The following is an 18781-nucleotide window of genomic DNA, read 5'->3' as shown; positions in this document are numbered from 1 at the left end:
CAGGGTTGCATTTACAGCTATCCCTAGCTGCACAACGCAGCCTTAGTTTTGTGTTCAAATATTTTTTTTTACTCTTTACACAAAGAGCTGTTTCTTGCGAATGCAAACAGAAACAATAGAAAACAAAACATTGTGCTGCGTTGTGTGCTGCGCTCTTTTAATGTAACGCATTCAGTATGAACGAGGACAGTTCGTAGCGTATATGACCACTTATTCGTCACAAAATGCTAAGCGAGTGTTGTGTGCATCCGTTTCATTCTGTATAGCTTGCGCGGTGAAAAAACGACGATGATTGCTGGTGCGATCGAATGGGCCCATTCCTGGCACAGAATAATCTCATTGAAGAAAACTAAGCTATAGTGTCCTTCAGTAAAACAAAGGAGAAATGTTGCAGCACTAGACGGCACTTCAAAGTCACACCATTAAATTTCTCGACGTCCATCTTTATTTCTTGTTTATAAAAAGCGATCCTTTCTTCTAGGAGCGAAATTGCACTATCATTATGTCCAGCAGGGATTTAAAACGTAGCCAATATATTAAGGGTATATGTCCATGACGAAGATTGCACAAATGTCCCGGGGTACCGCGAGATCGCGAGATGATGATGATAATAATAATAATAATAATAATAATAATAATAATAATAATAATAATAATAATTGGTTTTGGGGGAAAAGAAATGGCGCAGTATCTGTCTCATATATCGTTGGACACCTGAACCGCGCCGTAAGGGAAGAGACAAGGGACGGAGTGAAAGAAGAAAGGAATGTACAGTACTGAAATATTGGTTTTAAGGAAATTAAGGGCATAGTAACGGCCTCACTTCTCGGTGGACTCCTTAACCGCACCGGGATGGGAGAGACGAAGGAGAAAATGAACGAAGGGAGAAAAAGGTGCCAAGATGAAAGACTTGTTATAATTTCGACCCCCTGGGGATCTTTAACATGCACTGATATCGCACAGCACACGGGCGCCGTTTGCGTTTCGCCTCCATATAAAAGCGGTCGGCGTGCGCCGGGTTCGAACCCCGGTACTACGGCTCAGAAGCCGAGCGCCGCGGTTTTGAAGCCAAGAACGGAGGACACCTCTGAGGAGGAAAGCGGGGGCTCCTAATAACCAGCGCTGCCACGCGCAGCCACTTCGACCCGCGTGCGGGGCAGAAACGTGGAGGCTAACCACGCGCGCAACCTGTACACATTTCTCATTGTGTAAATAGTTTGTGTATATCACCTCTCCCCCTATCCTCTCCCATCACCCCTTTCATTTCATTTCTCGATTCTGCCTGCTATCCTTTAAACGCTAAGGCGCCCGTGTGCTGTGCGATGTCAGTGCACGTTAAAGATCCCCAGGTGGTCGAAATTATGCCGGAGCCATCCACTACGGCACATATTCTTCCTTTCTTCTTTCACTCCCTCCTTTATCCCTTCCCTTACGGCGCGGTTCAGGTGTCCAACGATATATGAGACAGAAACTGCGCCATTTCCTTTCCACCAAAAACCAATTATTATTATTATTATTATTATTATTATTATTATTATCCTTTATTTCCGCTGCCCCAGCTCAGGTGCTTCAGTATCGATGGCAGATGCCGGGGCTAGCAAGAATACTTTCCTTACTTTTTATTACTATTTTAATAAACCCCTACTACTACTAACGAAGAGGGTTCTGCTTAAGTTAAGGACACCGCAATAAGCCACGGAAAGAAAAATGGTAGGTATAACGTTAAGAGACAGGAAGAGGGCAGAGTGGGCGAATGAACAAACGCGGGTTAATGACATCCTGGTCGAAATCAAGAGGAAGAAATGGGCTTGGGCAGGGAATGTAATGCGAAGTCAAGATAACCGCTGGTCCTTAAGGGTGTCGGAGTGGTTTCCAAGGGAAGGCAAGCGTAGCAGGGGGCGGCAGAAAGTTAGATGGGCGGATGGGATTAAGAAGTTTGCGGGAATACGGTGGGCGCAGCTGTCAATAGAGAGGGTGAATTGGAGAGACATGGGAGAGGCCATTGCCCTACAGCCGGCGTAGTCAGTCTGATGCTGATGATGATGATGATGCATTATAATGCACATTTCTCTGTTATGGATGTAAAAAAAAAATGACATCACTTCTGCAGCCAAAGTGCTGTTGGAAGTCATGGAGTTCTATACTCACTGTAAACCCACATAGTCAGCTTTTCGAGAGCTATGAACCACAGGGGCGTTCTAAGAAGCCTTCCCAGTTGGTTGCTTCGTCTAAATCAGATTTCTGCTCCTAGCGGCCAGGTAGTTCCGAAGTTTATTAGTAGCTTTGATTTAATATGCACTCCGTCATGCATGTGCTTAAGTAAATATACATAATAAGACGTTATTATATATCTCTGTCGGCACAGAGGCCTGTAGCAAGGAGCGCGGAGAAAACTCTTAGACGAAGAATTGTTCTACATACGGCTGGAATTTTTTTTTTTTGCGTGTACATTCATGGGAACACCCTGTATTATTTGGATTAACGCTGACAAGCCGCCCTTAGACTCGGGTCTAACCAGGATATAATGCAAAGCCAAGCTCCAGGCTTTCGGCATTAAAACCACGCGCGGGGCCTTCCCAGAATTCCCAGCCAGGCTTCGCCTCTCCGCTGCGACCTTCGCGCGAGGCGAAATCGTCATTTCCGCTTCTCCACTGAAGCGTACGTCGTATACAGTTAACTTAGTTTCGGCTACAGTTCTCGGCAGGGCACACATTGCCTTACAATCACAGTTCAACTTAAGCACAGTCGAATTAGTGCTCCCCGTCAGGCAGTTGGTGCGAGAAGAAAAAAACACGACAAAACTATCTTATTCGAAACCGACAAACCAGTAGCGGCTGCCCCTTGTCCCGTCTTCCCACCGTGTTTGCTCTCCTACGCGTAGGGGTCTCTCGGCACGTTAAGCAGCCAATATAAACCACCGACAGTGGGCGCCTCTGTCTTCTTTTTTCTTTTTCCTACTGCTCTACTGGTTGGCGAACTGGTCACGAGCAGATAGACGAAGTTTATTTCAGCGCCAAACTCGCGCTCCTTGCGACCAGCTAGGCCCTAATGTCTTGTGTCAACGGAGACCTAGCTTCTGAGATTACTGGCTGAAGTCAATAAAGACGCGAACGGAGGCGCAGTCAGTGCCTGGGGAGAGGAGGTTAGGGGAGGAGCCGAGCGAATCCGTATTAAGGCGAGTAAGTTTAAATGCCGCGTTTGTCTTCTTGGGGCGGGTCTCCCGTACAACTATAAGGAGCTGTTGGAGAAGGTCGAGTTATAGGAACGACGAAACTTCCCGAGAACTTGCCTCAAAACTACTGGATACCGAAAGCGAAACACGGCTTAATTCGAGTTTAAAGTCTTGATTAAGCTCTTTAATATTCAGTCCCAGCAGCCTGAAAATGCCTGGCACATGTGGGAAGCGTTGCGTGTGTGTCCGAGAGCTTAAAGACCAACACAACTGTAAGTTTCCAAATAATATAAGATATAGAAGAAACACGGGAGAAGTCGCATGCTCTGCTTTCTGTCTTCCCTTACAAAAATTTCTTTATCAAGTCTATAGATTGTCCATAGACTTCTGTCTATAATGTCTATAGACTGTCTATATACAAACTCTAGAGAACAGTCTTTAAGCAATACAAATCCTGTGGACAGTCTATAGACAATCTATAGATTTATGGTCATACACTTTTAGTAGACTTTTTCTATAGACAGTCTATAGACTATAAATAGACAAAGATAAACATATATAGGAAGGCAATAGAGTCGATAAGAAGTCTAGTGACTGCCTATAGACCGTTTTTGTAAGGGTTGTTTTAATGCGTCGATTCTATCTTGCCGAGGCGTCAGGGGTTAGCTAAGCTTACTTCATAGACTTCATGAAAGACAACGGTGAACCTCCGACCAGCTTCCTTGTAATGCTGAAAGCATGAATGGCAGCGTAGATTTTACAGGATTAACTCGCCCTCAGGGTGGCTTTGCGTTTCTCCGCGTCCACCTCAGCGAGCGCGCACTTTTGTGCCTTCGGCTCGAGCCTACTCTGCGTCAATAAAAACACGCAGCGATGCGGCTGCGGCAGCTGGAGCCTTCTAATCCCCGGCCGAGGTCACCAGGCTGTTTGTATGCGCAGATGAACCGCGTTGTATAAAAAAATAAACGGCCGCTCGGACCGTCTTCGTTATCTTCCGTTGTTCGTCATGTTCTCAGGTAATTAGTTTACGTTGCGTTTCACCTGAAGGTAATTTATCTGCCTGGTCCGTTACGACAAACAATAAAATGCACAAGTATTCTTTCACCTCTAGCAGCTGCATCGGTCCTAACGCACACCTCACTAGAAGCCAAAAAAAAAGCTGCAATTGCCCCCTTGCGATCTCCTCCACCATTGCCACACTCGTATTTAGTGACTCAAAAACCGCGATCAGAAACTTTGCAAAAGGGCGGACGCATGCCATCGCCCATAAAATTCTCAACTCCTCTCAGCCCCCCCCCCCCCCCCCCCACCACTAGGCCAATTCAACTCATATGGGTCCCCGCGCATTCGGGCCATCCAGACAGCGAAGCCGCCCATGACACCGCTCAAGCGTACGCCAACCGAGCAGGGCAAGCCGCCGAGTCAGGGAGCGCTCGTGACCGATTTATTACATACCACGAAATTTCACTCCGCTACACAGAGCAACGACTCCACTATCCTCCGCCTCGCAAATCACTCACTAAATTAGGGCAGGTGACGTGGCGCCAGCTACAATCTCGCACTTTTCTCTCCCCCGCCCTTTTAGCACTAATGCACCCAGGGCTGTTCTCTCCAGAGTGTACCCTATGCGGAGCCCCAAGAGCTGATTTCCATCACATACTATACATATGCTCTGCATTCCAGCCGCCATCATAGTGGCAACTCACTGACCTCGAGCGATGGGAGGTCGCGGCGTCCAGCTCCGACCCAGCTGTCCAAAAGCAGCTGGTGGGCTGGGCTTTGGAAGTCGCCGGACGTCACCGACTGCCGGCCACCTAACGCGACCAAGAGCCAACCCAAGAATAGTTTAAGATATGGCTCAATATTTATTAAAGGTTACCACCACCACCAAGTAAGCTTTCGGGGAAAGCTACGCAAAGTTGCCGCCTTCAGATGGCAAAAACGAATTAAACAGCTTAAAAGTATTGTGGGACCTTCACTTTTATAGAAATTAAAAAAAAAAGACTATTAGACTTAGCTTACAACACCGTTTGTTATGTACATTACTCCTCTATATAGGCTGTTTTGTTACATTACAGTTAAGAGAGCTCTACAGTAAAACGATTTGTGTGTTGGCATGGTCTTTGTGGATGGAACCTTTCATTATACCAATATATGCCATCGCCAGTGCAACAGTCGACCCCCATGCCACTTCTCGACCTCTGTTTTCGATTATTAGGCTTGGGAACTTGCGTTCACACATATGCACGTTTTATTTATCCAGAGGAAAAGGGTGTAGGCTTTATTTCTGTTTAAACAGGGTTCCACAATCTCTGAAAATTTCGCGAAGTTCGTGCACGCGAGCGAACATCTCTAATCGGAGCGGCGAGGCGCATTAAGTGTTTTCAAACTATTAATAATTGGTTTTTGGCGAAAGGGAAGGCACAGTATCTGTCTCATATATCGTTGGACACCTGAACTGCGCCGTAAGGGAAGGGTTAAAGGAGGAAGTGAAAGAACAAAGGAACAATGAAGTGCCCGTAGTGGAGGGCTCCGGAATAATTTCGACCACCTGGGGATCTTTAACGTGCACTGATATAAACTCCGCTTTTTTATTTTCGCGTATATTAATGCAAAAGCATTTCTTGCCTCATGAGTGGCGTGGGCAGGATGTGTCACCACGGGCTGTGCACGGGAAGTGTGAACAGAGCGCGTCCTTATGAACTGTAGGTCATGTAGTAAGAGTGTAATTATGATTTGTAATGATTAATAATAATGAAATGGAAATTTTAAATGACCGAATTACTGAAGAAAATAATAATTTAAATAATGAGGCAATTAATTTTGCTAATTCCCCTGAGTAATTCAGGAACTTGATTAACTAATAGTAATACCTTCAAAATTGAACCCACAATTGAAATAATAATAGAACTAATTGATTACTAGTTAATAATACCGATTGACGAATAATCGGTGATAACTAATAATTAATAGTAAGTCAATGGCGAATAATTTACATAATAACTAACTGATTGATTGTATCGATGATTAATTACATTAATAAGTTACAGAGGAGACAACGGAACTTGAAAGCATTTCCGCAAGTAAGGAGACGTAGGGCACCTTTAATTTTTTTCCTCCTTTCTTCCTTTCTTCTTTCACTCCCTCCTTTATATACCTTCCCTTACGGCGCGGTTCAGGTGTCCAACGATATATATGAGACAGATACTGCGCCATTTCCTTTCCCCCAAAACCAATTGTTATTATTCTTAATGTTATCATTTAGTGGACCCACTCAAATTCAAGTTCGACGCCTAGTCTTTGTTTATTCGCAAGAAGATTCTTAAAGCTTAGAAAACGGCAGCCGAGGGTGCCGGGAGGGATTTCACCAATGCTTGTTACATAACCTCTAATCGCTTTATATAATATAGTTTATTACCACGACTCACAAAACTAATAAAAAGGTTCTGATAATATAATGAATTTACTAAATCACAACATTCTTAACAAACAGTCACAGCAGATGTCGCTGGCGTTAATAACAGCGAGAATGAGAAAAATGAAGAGAACAGTATCGCTTCCTTCTAGCCTCATCGCCTCATTCTGTTCTCCACGGAAAAAAAACTGCCGAGATTCACAAGACTTCAATTACGTAACATCGTCTCACGGCTGGGCGGTGACCAGCCATAACAGCCGCCAGTACATATCACTGCAGCCAATAGGAAATGCGCTGTCAGATATCACGCGCCGCATTTACGTAAACGTAGTCGCGCGCATCGCGCTCCAAGTTGGCTAATTAAATGGCGTGATATACCGTTTGATATGGCTCGCGCAGTAGCGACAATTGACGGCGGGGCCTCGAAGGCCTCGCCCCATAAATTGCTCGCAGTGGAGTAGAAAGCTACGGGCACGAAGCGATGTTTTCCATACTTGTGTGTTACTGGCACGGGAGCGCTTGAGAGTAGCACACTTTAAGAAGGCATGTATTCCATCCACACTTTAATAATAATAATAATTGGTCTTGGGGGGAAAGGAAATGGCGCAGTATCTGTCTCATATATCGTTGGACACCCGAACCGCGCCATAAGGGAAGGGTTAAGGAGGGAGTGAAAGAAGAAAGGAAGAGAGAGGTGCCGTAGTGGAGGGCTCCGGGATAATTTCGACCACCTGGGGATCTTTAACGTGCACTGACATCGCACAGCACACGGGCGCCTTAGCGTTTTTCCTCCATAAAAACGCAGCCGCCGCGGTCGGGTTCGAAGCCGGGAACTCCGGATCAGTAGCCGAGCGCCCTAACCACTGAGCCACCGCGGCGGGGCCCACCCTTTTCAAGAAAGGCTTCTTGGGCGGCGTCGTATTGTTCGCCGGGCTGTTGTTTGAACCTGGGAAAGCACGGCGGAAGCGTGAAGGTTTAATGGTTAAGGTGAAAGGAAAGGCGCAATATACTTGACACCTGAACCATGCTTTGAAGGAAGAGATGAAGGAGGGAATTAAAGGAGGGAGAGGGGAAAAATTGTCGCTGTGGAGAGCTTGCGAACAAGTTGGGAGACATATCAGAGCGCCCTCAGGGAGATAGCGCCCAAGGAGCTTCATGAATTCGTGTCAGTTCGGGTATCGATTGAGGCAAGGTTCTTCCAAAAACGGTTAGAGGCAAGAACTGCGCTGTCATCACGGAAAGAGTAACACATTTTTGACGGATCAGAAATTTAAAAAAAATGAAAGAGGACAGAAAAAACATTCCCGTATGCGTTCCTTGGTTTCACTCACTGCTGGATGCCTTCATAAGACTAATAAAACAGAGAATAGCCGACGTGTGAAAAGCGCTTACATGCTACTCTGTGTTAGGAAGGTGCTTAGGTGGATTAAGGCAATAACAGAATTGTGCAGAAAAAAGTTCAATTCAAAAATTAAAAAAAATATGAGATCAGATGACGTGTGAAATATGCGACGAGGCTGCAGATTTTGTTAAAATACGAAGCCGAGAATATTTAACGCGCACTGACATCACGCAGCAAACGGGCGCCTTAGCGTTTCGCCTCCATCGAAACGCAGCCGCCGCGGTCGGGTTCGAAGCCGGGAACTCCGGATCAGTAGCCAAGCGCTCTAACCACTGAGCCACCGTGGCGGGTTAAAGATCCCCAGGTGGTCGATATTATTCCGCAGCCCTCCACAACGGCACCTCTTTCTTCCTTTCTTTCACTCCCTCCTTTATCCCTTCCCTTATGAAGCGGTTCAGATGTCATCGATATGTGAGACAGATACTGCGCCATTTCCTTTCCCCAAAAACCAATTTTCAATTTTTCAAGCGACCCGTCGCGGTGGCTCAGTGGTTAAGGCGCTCGGCTACTGATCCGGAGTTCCCGGGTTCGAACTCGACCGCGGCGGCTGCGTTTTTATGGTGGAAAAACTCTAAGGCACCCGTGTGCTGTGCGATGTCAGTGCACGTTAAAGATCCCCAGGTGGTCGAAATTATTCCGGAGTCCTCCACAACGGGCACCTCTTTCTTCCTTTGTTCTTTCACTGCCTTTTTTATTCCTTCCCTTACGGCGCGGTTCAGGTGTCCAACGATATATGAGACAGATACCGCGCCATTTCCTTTCCCCAAAAAACCAATTATTATTATTTTTTTTTCAAGCCGAGGACGGGTTATAAAATTTTTCACGGAAAGCTGCCACTCTCCGATAGCTGCCAAGGTGGCTCACTGGCATTGTGATAATGTGCCAAGAAAGCGTGAAAATTGGAGATACCACATTTTTCGAGCGTACTGCTTGTTGCCTTGGTGAACAAGACTGTACTTCGCCGGCACGCTAGGGCGAAGCGATTCTCCTCACGTTCCATCGTAACTCGTGGACCGATGACGCGGACGTGCGTCAGGTGTCGAAAAGACGCACTAGGTGTAACGCTACACGTGTGTTTGCACGCTTACGCACTTTGATGCCGATTCACGACCGGGCGCAATCAAGGGATAAGTTTCCCACACGTGGTAGTAAAGATTAACGAAGAGGTGCGATATAGGGGGAGTGGCGCGAGCGTTTGCCGGAACAGGAAGTCATACGATACGACGGCCGCCCGCGAAAGCGTTACTGATATCTCAAGCATGCCAAAGCTCGCGCGATCCAGTTGCCTTCGCTTTCATCCGCCTCTCGTAAGAGTACACGGACAGCGCGCGCAACGCGGCACGCGCTGGTTTTGATTAACACCGCCTGCGTCACTGATGACGGCTGCGATATCCACGACCAGACAGCCGTCGGGGGGCGAAGAATAAGCGCGACATCCCTCGGGGTCGTATAATAATTTGCGGGGAGGACGTACTACCTGTCGCTTCACCGCTGGAACGCGGGCGAAGCGGCGAGAACAATGGGGGCTGCGCACAAAGCACGCGGCTCCGCGGAGCGCTTCCCTGAGGCCCACGTGTTTCTGCATGTGGGTGACGCGGGTGATGAGTAATGGCGGCGCCAGACGTCTTCACCCCCTCTCCCTATCCTCCTTGGTCTCATCTCTTTCTCCTAACGCTGTCAGCATGAAAAAGAAGCTCGGCGATGCAGTGACAGGCCCGTCGTGAAGTCACCTGAATCCCAGGGCTCAGGTCTTGGCTTGGAGCCCGTTATGTAGACTCCTCTGTAGACTGCGCCACAGGACGAGGGGAAAGCTGTCTTTCAGGTCGCATCTAAATCACAAATTGGAGTGTATTAAGCCGGTTCTTCCAAGGCTGGAAAAGCGCGAAGGAGATCTAGTGTCGTGACGGGTGTGTTACTGGATCGCCGTGCAGTTCTTGTTCAGATTTGAGTGAGATGTACGCTGACGTTAAAGGGGCTGTGAAGGGGGCTATAATAAAGCTGCGGCATGCCTGGAATGTTGAAGCATGCCGCTTCACGAATAGTGTCCAGCAAGGATTTTTTAAATGCGCTTTGTAGAAGCTGAGTCGTCTGTAGATAAAATTTGAATTTCAGCGTCTTCGCGCCTTTCCCTCTCCTCTCGTCACTTTTTGTACGTTGGAAGGTAGGCGCTCCTTCGCCGACCCCCCTCTGGGAGCGGAGCTTCCCGATCCGCCGGAGCTAAGCGGCTTATTGGCAGCGGCCACGGCAGCTGCCTGACGTCTGAAAGAATCTAACCAATAGCCATCTTTCAACGCAGGTGCGAGAGACGGAGGAGGGTGCCAGCATGAAAAAGTCGGCGGGAAGGGCTCACCAACTTTGACGCGTGATTGTGGGTCGTCTGCTGCGTGTAGAAGAGTATTATTTGGCTCTGGTTTTCATGGCAGCACAGTGCAGTGAAGTGAGTTAATGTGCTCTCCTCGGAAGGCGTTTCTGAGCCCCTTTAAGAAGTGCGAAAAGCGACGCATAACATCTGTTTGTGGCTTTATGTACGAATGTAAAGTCCTTTTAGGCTTAAAAAGAAAGAACGCTGAAGGTGTGAGCTCGCATGACCATTAATGAGTGATTCGTGTCACCCGTTTTAAGACCCTTCTTCATGCAAAGGATGACGCAGTCATCTCCTCAAGTCGCGTCATCAGTTCGTGACAACTGTCTTCAATACGTACAATACAGGAGGAGAACAGGTGATCAGCATCAACCAGACAATCCATTCACTAGCTACGTCACTTGAATACGTGTTTGGTCTCCTTGCCCGCCCATCGCAAACTGCGAGAAGCCTTAGTCATCTCTTTTTATTTTGTTTCCCTGATCATACTCCAGCGGCAGTGCTATCGATGACAGCCTTAAAGATACGCTGTTTTCATCGCTGGGGAACCATTGAACACCTGTGCCAATGGATTTAATATAAATATAATTTTTTTATTCCTGCCATCTTCATTTTGCTCTTCGTGCAGCTAGTGGACCTGCCAGGGGAGCTACCCGATCTCCCCACCCTACACAGATCACCGTGGTGGTGCCATGAGCAGTATACTTGTTCGTTAAAGGGCAGCGAACTTTTCAGGAGAAAGGAAGGGCGCGGTAACTCTCATTCTTGTTATACACCTGAATCGCGTCGTGACGGAAACGGTGAAGAAAGGAGTAAAAGAACAGAGAAAGAGGCGCTGCAGTGGAGGGCTCCGGAATAATTTCAGCCATATGGGGTGCTTTAACCGGGTTCGAACCCGACCGCGGCGGCTGCGTTTTTATGGAGGCAAAACGCTAAGGCGCCCGTGTGCTGTGCGATGTCAGTGGACGTTAAAGACCGCAGGTGGTCGAAATTATTCCGGAGCCCTCCACTACGGCACCTATTCCTTTCTTCTTTCAGTCCCTCCTTTATTCGTTCCCTTACGGCGCGGTTCAGGTGTCCAACGATATATGAGACAGATACTGCGCCATTTTCCTTCCCCCCCCAAAAAAACAATTATTATTATTTAACGTGCACTGACTTCGCACAGCGCACGGGCGTCCTTTTCGTTTGGCCTCCGTGCTAGTGATTTCATCCGCCATCCTCACGGTCAGCAGCCGAACTTCGTAACCACTGAGCCACCGCGGCGAGTCTAATCAGGAACTTCCTTGAACGGAGCCTTTTGAAGTAGACGAAAAGGCATAAAGCTGGCAAAGAGGGAGAGGCGCATTTTAAAGGGCAGTCTAGCGGACTAGTGCAGTCAGTGATATTTCTAGAGCTTCAACAGACGAGGAACACTAGAAGGAAAGGGCTACACTTATGCTGTGCCAGTTTTCTCGTTTTCCTGAGAAGCGTTAGTAAAGAACGCGTTTCAATCAATCCAGATGCGTGTAACTTGAAAAAACGAATAGAGATGAAAGTTAACCAGAAAGGTGTGCAACTTGGGGGCCATCCTACACACGCGAGGAATTGTAAGGACGGGGGGAGCCTATGTAAAGGCGTAACGAAGAAAAAGAAAGAAGGAAGGAAACTCTCATCCATTTCTTGGACGATGTACATATATGAAGAAGGAAAGAAAAACAAAAGAAAAGGGAGAAACAACAGAAAAAAAGGCAAAAGAAAGGATAGAGTACGGACTTCCTCACAAGCGTGCGGAGGTGAGGAAGTGGGCAGCGCCATCGTTACCTTGCGCAAGAACCAGCGGGGAATCCGGTGTACCAATACTCCTCCCCTTCCACCATCGCCAGGTCTCGCGACCAGATCTCCGGTTTCCGCGAACCCGGAGCGGGTGTCCCACCGCCCGTGTAGACCGAGTGTCTAGTGGACAGTTGGTCAAGGTCCAAAGATCGCGTAATGGAGCGTATCGCTGCGAGCTTGCTGGGACACTTGTTCACGGGGAAGCCCCCTCTCGCGGGTTGGGCCGGCACACATCTGAATGCATAGTTCGTGCGTCGATTATAGAACGGAAGTGTGCCGGAATGTATGTAAGCCACCGCTGGAGATCGATTTCCTTAGCGCTACCAATACAAATTAGCCTTATCTGTAGCGCCTCCGACTGCGCAGACCAATGCAAAGGCTAACGACAGACGCCGCCAACTGTTCCTATAGCAAATCTTTTGGCGCTTATGACATCAGTAGCCTTTCTTGTCTTGCCTACTCTTCTCTCACTTCGTGGGAAAGTTGGAGAGCGTTTCAAGCCGGGACCGTGAGGAAAACCGCGGCGGCGGCGTTTCGATGGACCCGCCGCGGTGGCTCAGTGGTCAGAGCGCTCGGCTACTGATCCGGAGTTCCCGGGTTCGAACCCGACCGCGGCGGCTGCGTTTCGATGGAGGCGAAGCACAAAAGGCGCCCGTGTGCTGTGCGATGTCAGTGCACAGTAAAGATCCCCAGGTGGTCGAAATTATTCCGGAGCCCTCCACTACGGCACCTCTTTCTTCCTTTCTTCTTTCACTCCTTCCTTTATCTCCTCCCTTACGGCACGGTTCAGGTGTCCGCCGATATAGAGACAGATCCTGCGCCATTTCCTTTCCCCCAAACCAATTATCATCATCATCATCATCATCATCATCATCATCATCATCATCATCATCATCATCATTATTATTATTATTATTATTATTATTATTATTATTATTATTATTATTATTATTATTATTATTATTATTATTATTATTATTATTATTTCCATGGAGACGCATACCCGCCGCGGTAGCTCAGTGGTTATAAAGTTCGGCTACTGAGCCGCCGGAGTTTCCCGGGTTCGAACCCGCCCGCGGCGGCCGCGTTTCGACGGAGGCGAAATTCCAAGGCATCCGTGTGCTGTGCGATGTCAGTGCACGTTAAAGATTCCCCAGGTGGTCGGAATTATTCCGGAGCCCTCCACTACGGCACACCTCTCTCTTTTTTTTTTGTCACTTCCACCTTACTCCCTTCCCTCGATGCGTGGTTGAGACATGCACCGAAAAGTGAGATAGTGATCGTGCCTTTTACCCGCCGCGGTGGCTCAGTGGTTAGAGCGCTCGACTACTCATCCGGAGTTCCCGGGTTCGAACCCGACCGCGGCGGCTGCGTTTTTATGGAGGAAAAACGCTAAGGTGCCCGTGTGCTGTGCGATGTCAGTGCACGTTAAAGATCCCCAGGTGGTCGAAATTATTCCGGAGCCCTCCACTACGGCACCTCTTCTTCCTTTCTTCTTTCACTCCCACCTTTATCCCTTCCCTTACGGCGCGGTTCAGGTGTCCAACGATATATGAGGCAGATACTGCGCCATTTCCTTTCCCCAAAAACCAAATTATTAATTATCATGCCTTTCATTTCCTGATAACCAATCACATAGGAAAACGACACAGGAAAAGGCTTGCAGTGTGGTCTGCCTCGTAGTCGTGACTTAAAATGATGCAACATTCTCAGCATGCCAAAAAACTAGCACAGACGCAACCTGCATTGCAGATCTCTCGGTTCTTTCATCGCACTAGTATTTCGACAGTTATGCAGGGATAGTGATAATTGTCATCATTGTACATAAATAGAACTTGACTGTCTTCATTGCTAGATAGCAGCTGAACGAGCTCCAAGCCGGACAGTGCACGTCATGCCCCTGTCTCTACGCCAATATGCGGGTAGCAGAAGCGATGCGCAGACGTATTTGGCTGCATACCTGCGCCGTAATTCCCTGCGCCTAATTAGTCCCGAGCCCATGTCTGAGGCGCGCATCGAATTCTCCATTCTGATCCGTTTCTGATGAATGACCTGGCGTATAGTATAAGCCATGCCTCCGTAATAGGTTTGCAGTCTAATGCTTGAACAGAAACACGTTACGCAACGAACACCAAGCAATTCCGGACACTTAGTCGGCTACTGCGTTCAGATCACCCCTTCTCGGCTTATGCGAAGCGGTGTTTGGCGGCAAGTTTCGCAAAAAATACCATATTTATTTTTGCATACTTATTCGCTGTTTAATATGATGGTCGCAGCGAGTTGTCGCTAAGATGAAGGCATTCATGCGTCCATATAGTTACCAGAGGTGTTTTTGTGCGGCTTCATAGCTGCGAAGTCGATTTGTTGTGGACCTATTTGTTTCTTTAATAATTTTATTAAAGCTTTTCTTTTGGAATTTAATTCTTCTTTGTAAGTTTATGAAGATTATAAATGTCGCCCATTAAAAAGAAAATGTACCAAGGCTTTATTTGTATTTCATTCATTTCAGCATAAGTCTATTGCAGAACAGTAAATTTCCTAGCATAAACGAGTGTCATTTACAAATTCCGGGCTCTATGTTTTCTCTGTATCTTTCTCAGCGCCACTCATTGTCATGTTGAGTCCCTACGAACCGATAGTATGAACAATGAAGGCCGATTGCTATGGCACCCCTCAAAGTGTTCAAACCGCCGCCGCTGACTCTTGGCGCGGCGCCAGGCGGCATTGTTCGATCTACTGCATACTCTGAACGCTCACGCCATCGTCACAGTACACACTTTGTTTAGGGTTCGAATAACTGTTCTTCTCTCTACCTCACACATTCATTTGTCACAGACGCTTAAACATAAGAGTGAATTAGGCCATCCGCTGACCGCCACTTGTAAGTTTAGATTCGGTTCGCAAACACTGGTGGAACGAATGGACCAGCTTTATTGCAGTATCGATTTGTTTCAGGGCGCATTGATTTATGCTGTGGCGGCTTCTATAAACGGAGCGGAGTGAAGTTAGACGAAGCTGCCGTTTCCTTTTCAAGGGACGGAGCCTGAAAGAACTGCGCTCTATACGAAGCCCCACGAGACCCCCCTTTCATTTCCGGTTGCGAACCACTACAGCGCTGATACCGTAGCTGCCTGGTTTAGAAGCCTGGTGCCTAGTTTAAAAACCCTTCCGGGTTCGGGAATGTTGGCCTAACTCGCTGATCAGTCCCTATCGTAAGCTGCTAGGTAATCCGGAATTTTTTATCAGAAGTAAGCTAGTTTCCTTTTGTGTCTCGAAATTAAATGGGCATTTAGGAAAAGTTCATGTTATTGGCGAATGCAACAGCTCTTGACAGTCCACGCTTCTTCATGCTTCTTTTACCGCGAGCTGAATAAAATAATAATAATAATAATAATAATAATAATAATAATAATAATAATAATAATAATAATAATAATAATAATAATAATAATAATAATATAATAATAATAATAATAATAATAATATGTTTGGGGGAAAGGAAATGACGCAGTATCTGTCGCATATATTATTGGACACCTGAACCGCGCCGTAATAATAATAATTGGTTTTTGGGGAAAGGAAATGGCGAAGTATCTGTCTCATATATCGTTGGACACCTGAACTGCGCCGTAAGGGAAAGGACAAAGGAGGGAGTGAAAGAAGAAAGGAAGAGAGAGGTGCCGTAGTGGAGGGCTCCGGAATAATTTCTACCACCTGGAAGAAGAAGAAGAAAGGGAATTTTAATGAAAGAAAGGCGGAGAGGTCGGCCGGTGGTAACAGGGCACTGACATCGCACAGCACACGGGCGCCTTAGCGTTTTGCCTCCATAAAAACGCAGCCGCCGCGGTCGGGTTCGAACCAGGGAACTTCGGATCAGTAGCCGAGCGCCCTAACCACTGAGCCACCGCGGCGGGTAACCGCGCCGTAAGGCACCTCTTTCTTCCTTTCTTCTTTCGCTCCCTCATTTAACCGCGCCGTAAGGGAAGGGGTAAATGAGGGAGTGAAAGAAGAAAGGAAGAAAGAGGTGCCGTAGTGGAGGGCTCCGAAATAATTTCGACCACTTGGGTATCTTTAACGTGCACTGACATCGGTGGTAGTGGTTTTATTAAAAATAATAGTAAAAGGGAAGGAAAAGATTTTTGCTAGCCCCGGCATCTGCCATCGATACTAAAGCACCTGAGCTGGGGCAGCGGAAATAAAGGATAGCAGGCAGAATGGAGAAATGAAATGAAAGAGGTGAGAGGACAGGAATAGAGGATAGGGGGAGAAGTAATATGTACAAACTATTTACACAATAAGAAATGTGTCCAGGTTGGCGCGTGATTAGTTCATTTTAGAGGAATTAAATCACACACGCGCACAGCACTGTGTTGGTTACAACTGGAGTGGGACATCGCACAGCGCACGGGCGCCTTAGCGTTTTTTAATTTCCTTAAAAATAACAGACAGATTAATAAAAAATGCAAAAACAAATTCCAGTGAGCTGCGCTGCAATGCGGCTTTTAGAAACGTCCGTGGGGTCTGCTGAATTTACTAAAATTAATGAACACCTTTCGTGTTTTGTTGAAAGCAAACTGGAATGTCCGCAATAATTAAAAGTCGAAACCGTTCCAACTCCAAGGAGATCGAGTGAATTGTTCACAAAAGAATGAGCCGCAAATAGCTACGCAGGGATCGCTGCTAATACGGCACTCTATGGCGCAAGCGAAAGCAATAATTATCCCTTCAATAGACCAAGACTGCTGTGATTGCCTATAGTTCATATAAATGTGCATTAATAAAATCCACCAATTGTGTCGATGCTCTTACATTTCAAAACTAAAGAAGAAAGACGGAAAGAAAATGGGTAAATGTTTTCAAATAATTTATTACGAAATGTTCTTATACATCTAGAAGTCACCGCCCATAGCTTGTCCAGTGCCCCTTTTTAGTTATGTACTTTTAGTTTGAGGACAACAACAAGTGTCTTTCTTTCTAAACTTCATCCGAGCCATACCTGACGAAGTCTTTCCCAGCACTAACATATTTTCTTAATATCGCGGAATATGTTTCTGCGGGACGAGTGATGCAACCGACGCGCATTTGTACTGTCTAGAAGGTTCACACCTTGTGACACACAGCCGAACCTATACAACGTGTTTGAGTTGGGCGCTCTCATTATCGCTAGCTGCCGCCCCGATAACCAAGCCGCTCAAGATCTTCCGAAATGTGAGGGTAGTTAGCGATGGGATAAAACATTTGCCATTGATTACAGGTGGAGATGCAGCGGGGAGCCCCTTGGCATCGTGACTGCGCATGCAATACACCTTAATCCGCGACGCGTGAATGCCCATAAGCGAAGCGCACATTGAGGGGGCGTGGCCTCCTCGTCTTTCCTTCTCCTTCTCTCTATTTACGGAACGTGTTGGTTTTCGCTTTGCATGGATTCGATGGCTGACTTGATCGCCGGGGCGCATAAGCTTTCTGGCCATCAGGCTAGGTTGGCCTGCTGCGTTGAAGCGCTCGGCCCCTCCCACTTATAGTTTGCTGCTTGCCTTGCCCTGCCTGCCTGCCACCCGCCGCGGTGGCTCAATGGTAAAGGCGCTCGTCTACTGAGCCGGAGTACCTGGGTTCGAACTCGACCGCGACGGCCGAGAGTCGATGGAGGCGAAAGGCAAAACACGGCGGTGTGCTGTGCGGTGTCAGTGCACGTTAAAGATCCCCAATTGGTCGAAATTATTCCGGAGCCCTCCACTACGGCACGGCGGCTGCGTTTTAATGGAGGCAAAACGCTAAGGTGCCCGTGTGCTGTTCGATGTCAGTGCACGTTAAAGATCCCCAGGTGGTCGAAATTATTCCGGAGCCCTTCACTACGGCACCTCTTTATTCCTCTCTTCTTTCACTCCCTCCTTTATCCCTTCTACTACGGCGCGGTTCAGGTGTGCAACGATATATGAGACAGATACTGCGCCATTTGCTTCCCCCCCAAAACCAATTATTATTATTTTCTTTCTTCCTTCTCTCAGTCCCTCTTCTATCCCTTGCCTTACGGCACAGTTCAGGTGTCCGCCGATATGTGAGATAGATACGGCGCCATTTCCTTTCCCCAAAAGCCAATGTTTTTTTTTTGTCTTTAGTCGGCATCGAAGCCGAAAAATGTACTAGTTCAGCTACCTGTCAGCCATGACGTCTCTAGTCACAGCTGCTAATGAGTGAGGGCGAAAGTAATGCACACGGAAAAGAATGGCTACAAGTTACGGCCCCTAATGATGGAACCGAAAACATGCTCATTCTGGCCAGCAGAACGCGAAGTTACCCTCACAGGGTTTCGTACCCTTTTCGACACTGTAGTCCAAACGTTTCTCACTTCGTCGCTCTTTCATTTTTCCTTCTTCGTTATCGTCGCGAACGGAAGTGGGAGAAGGAGTTGTGAAATGCCAGTTCCACGAAGCGCACGCTTTTGCGCTCGAAACCTGGCCTGGAGTGGGGGCACTCCTCTGTACGGGCCACCGTGCATGCGAGTCCGCAATCGTAAACCCTGTGTGTACCCTACAAACAGAGACAACCTAGGAAGGGGGATGTGTAACAGCGGCGCCGCACGGACAACGGAAACGGAGGGAGCATCCCACACAAACG

General features: G+C 47.4%; 1 protein-coding gene across 9 annotated transcripts in view; it reads right to left on the bottom strand.

Moving 5' to 3' along the window:
• Window positions 1-18781, bottom strand: part of LOC144128932 (cGMP-dependent 3',5'-cyclic phosphodiesterase-like) — a 250044-nt gene that overhangs the window by 46078 nt on the left and 185185 nt on the right. The window contains exon 2 of one of the 9 annotated variants that reach the window (XM_077662751.1): window positions 4883-4986. The exons of the other annotated variants lie outside the window; for them this stretch is intronic. The gene's annotated coding sequence lies outside the window, so the exon portion shown is untranslated. The remainder of the gene's footprint in view (window positions 1-4882; window positions 4987-18781) is intronic. 9 annotated transcript variants of the gene reach the window in all.

Source organism: Amblyomma americanum, chromosome 4 (genome assembly GCF_052857255.1).
Source record: "Amblyomma americanum isolate KBUSLIRL-KWMA chromosome 4, ASM5285725v1, whole genome shotgun sequence".
In the NCBI taxonomy this organism is placed as follows: Eukaryota; Metazoa; Arthropoda; class Arachnida; order Ixodida; family Ixodidae; genus Amblyomma; species Amblyomma americanum.
Note: the sequence above shows the minus strand (reverse complement) of the source record. Positions and strands in the feature narration are given on the sequence as shown.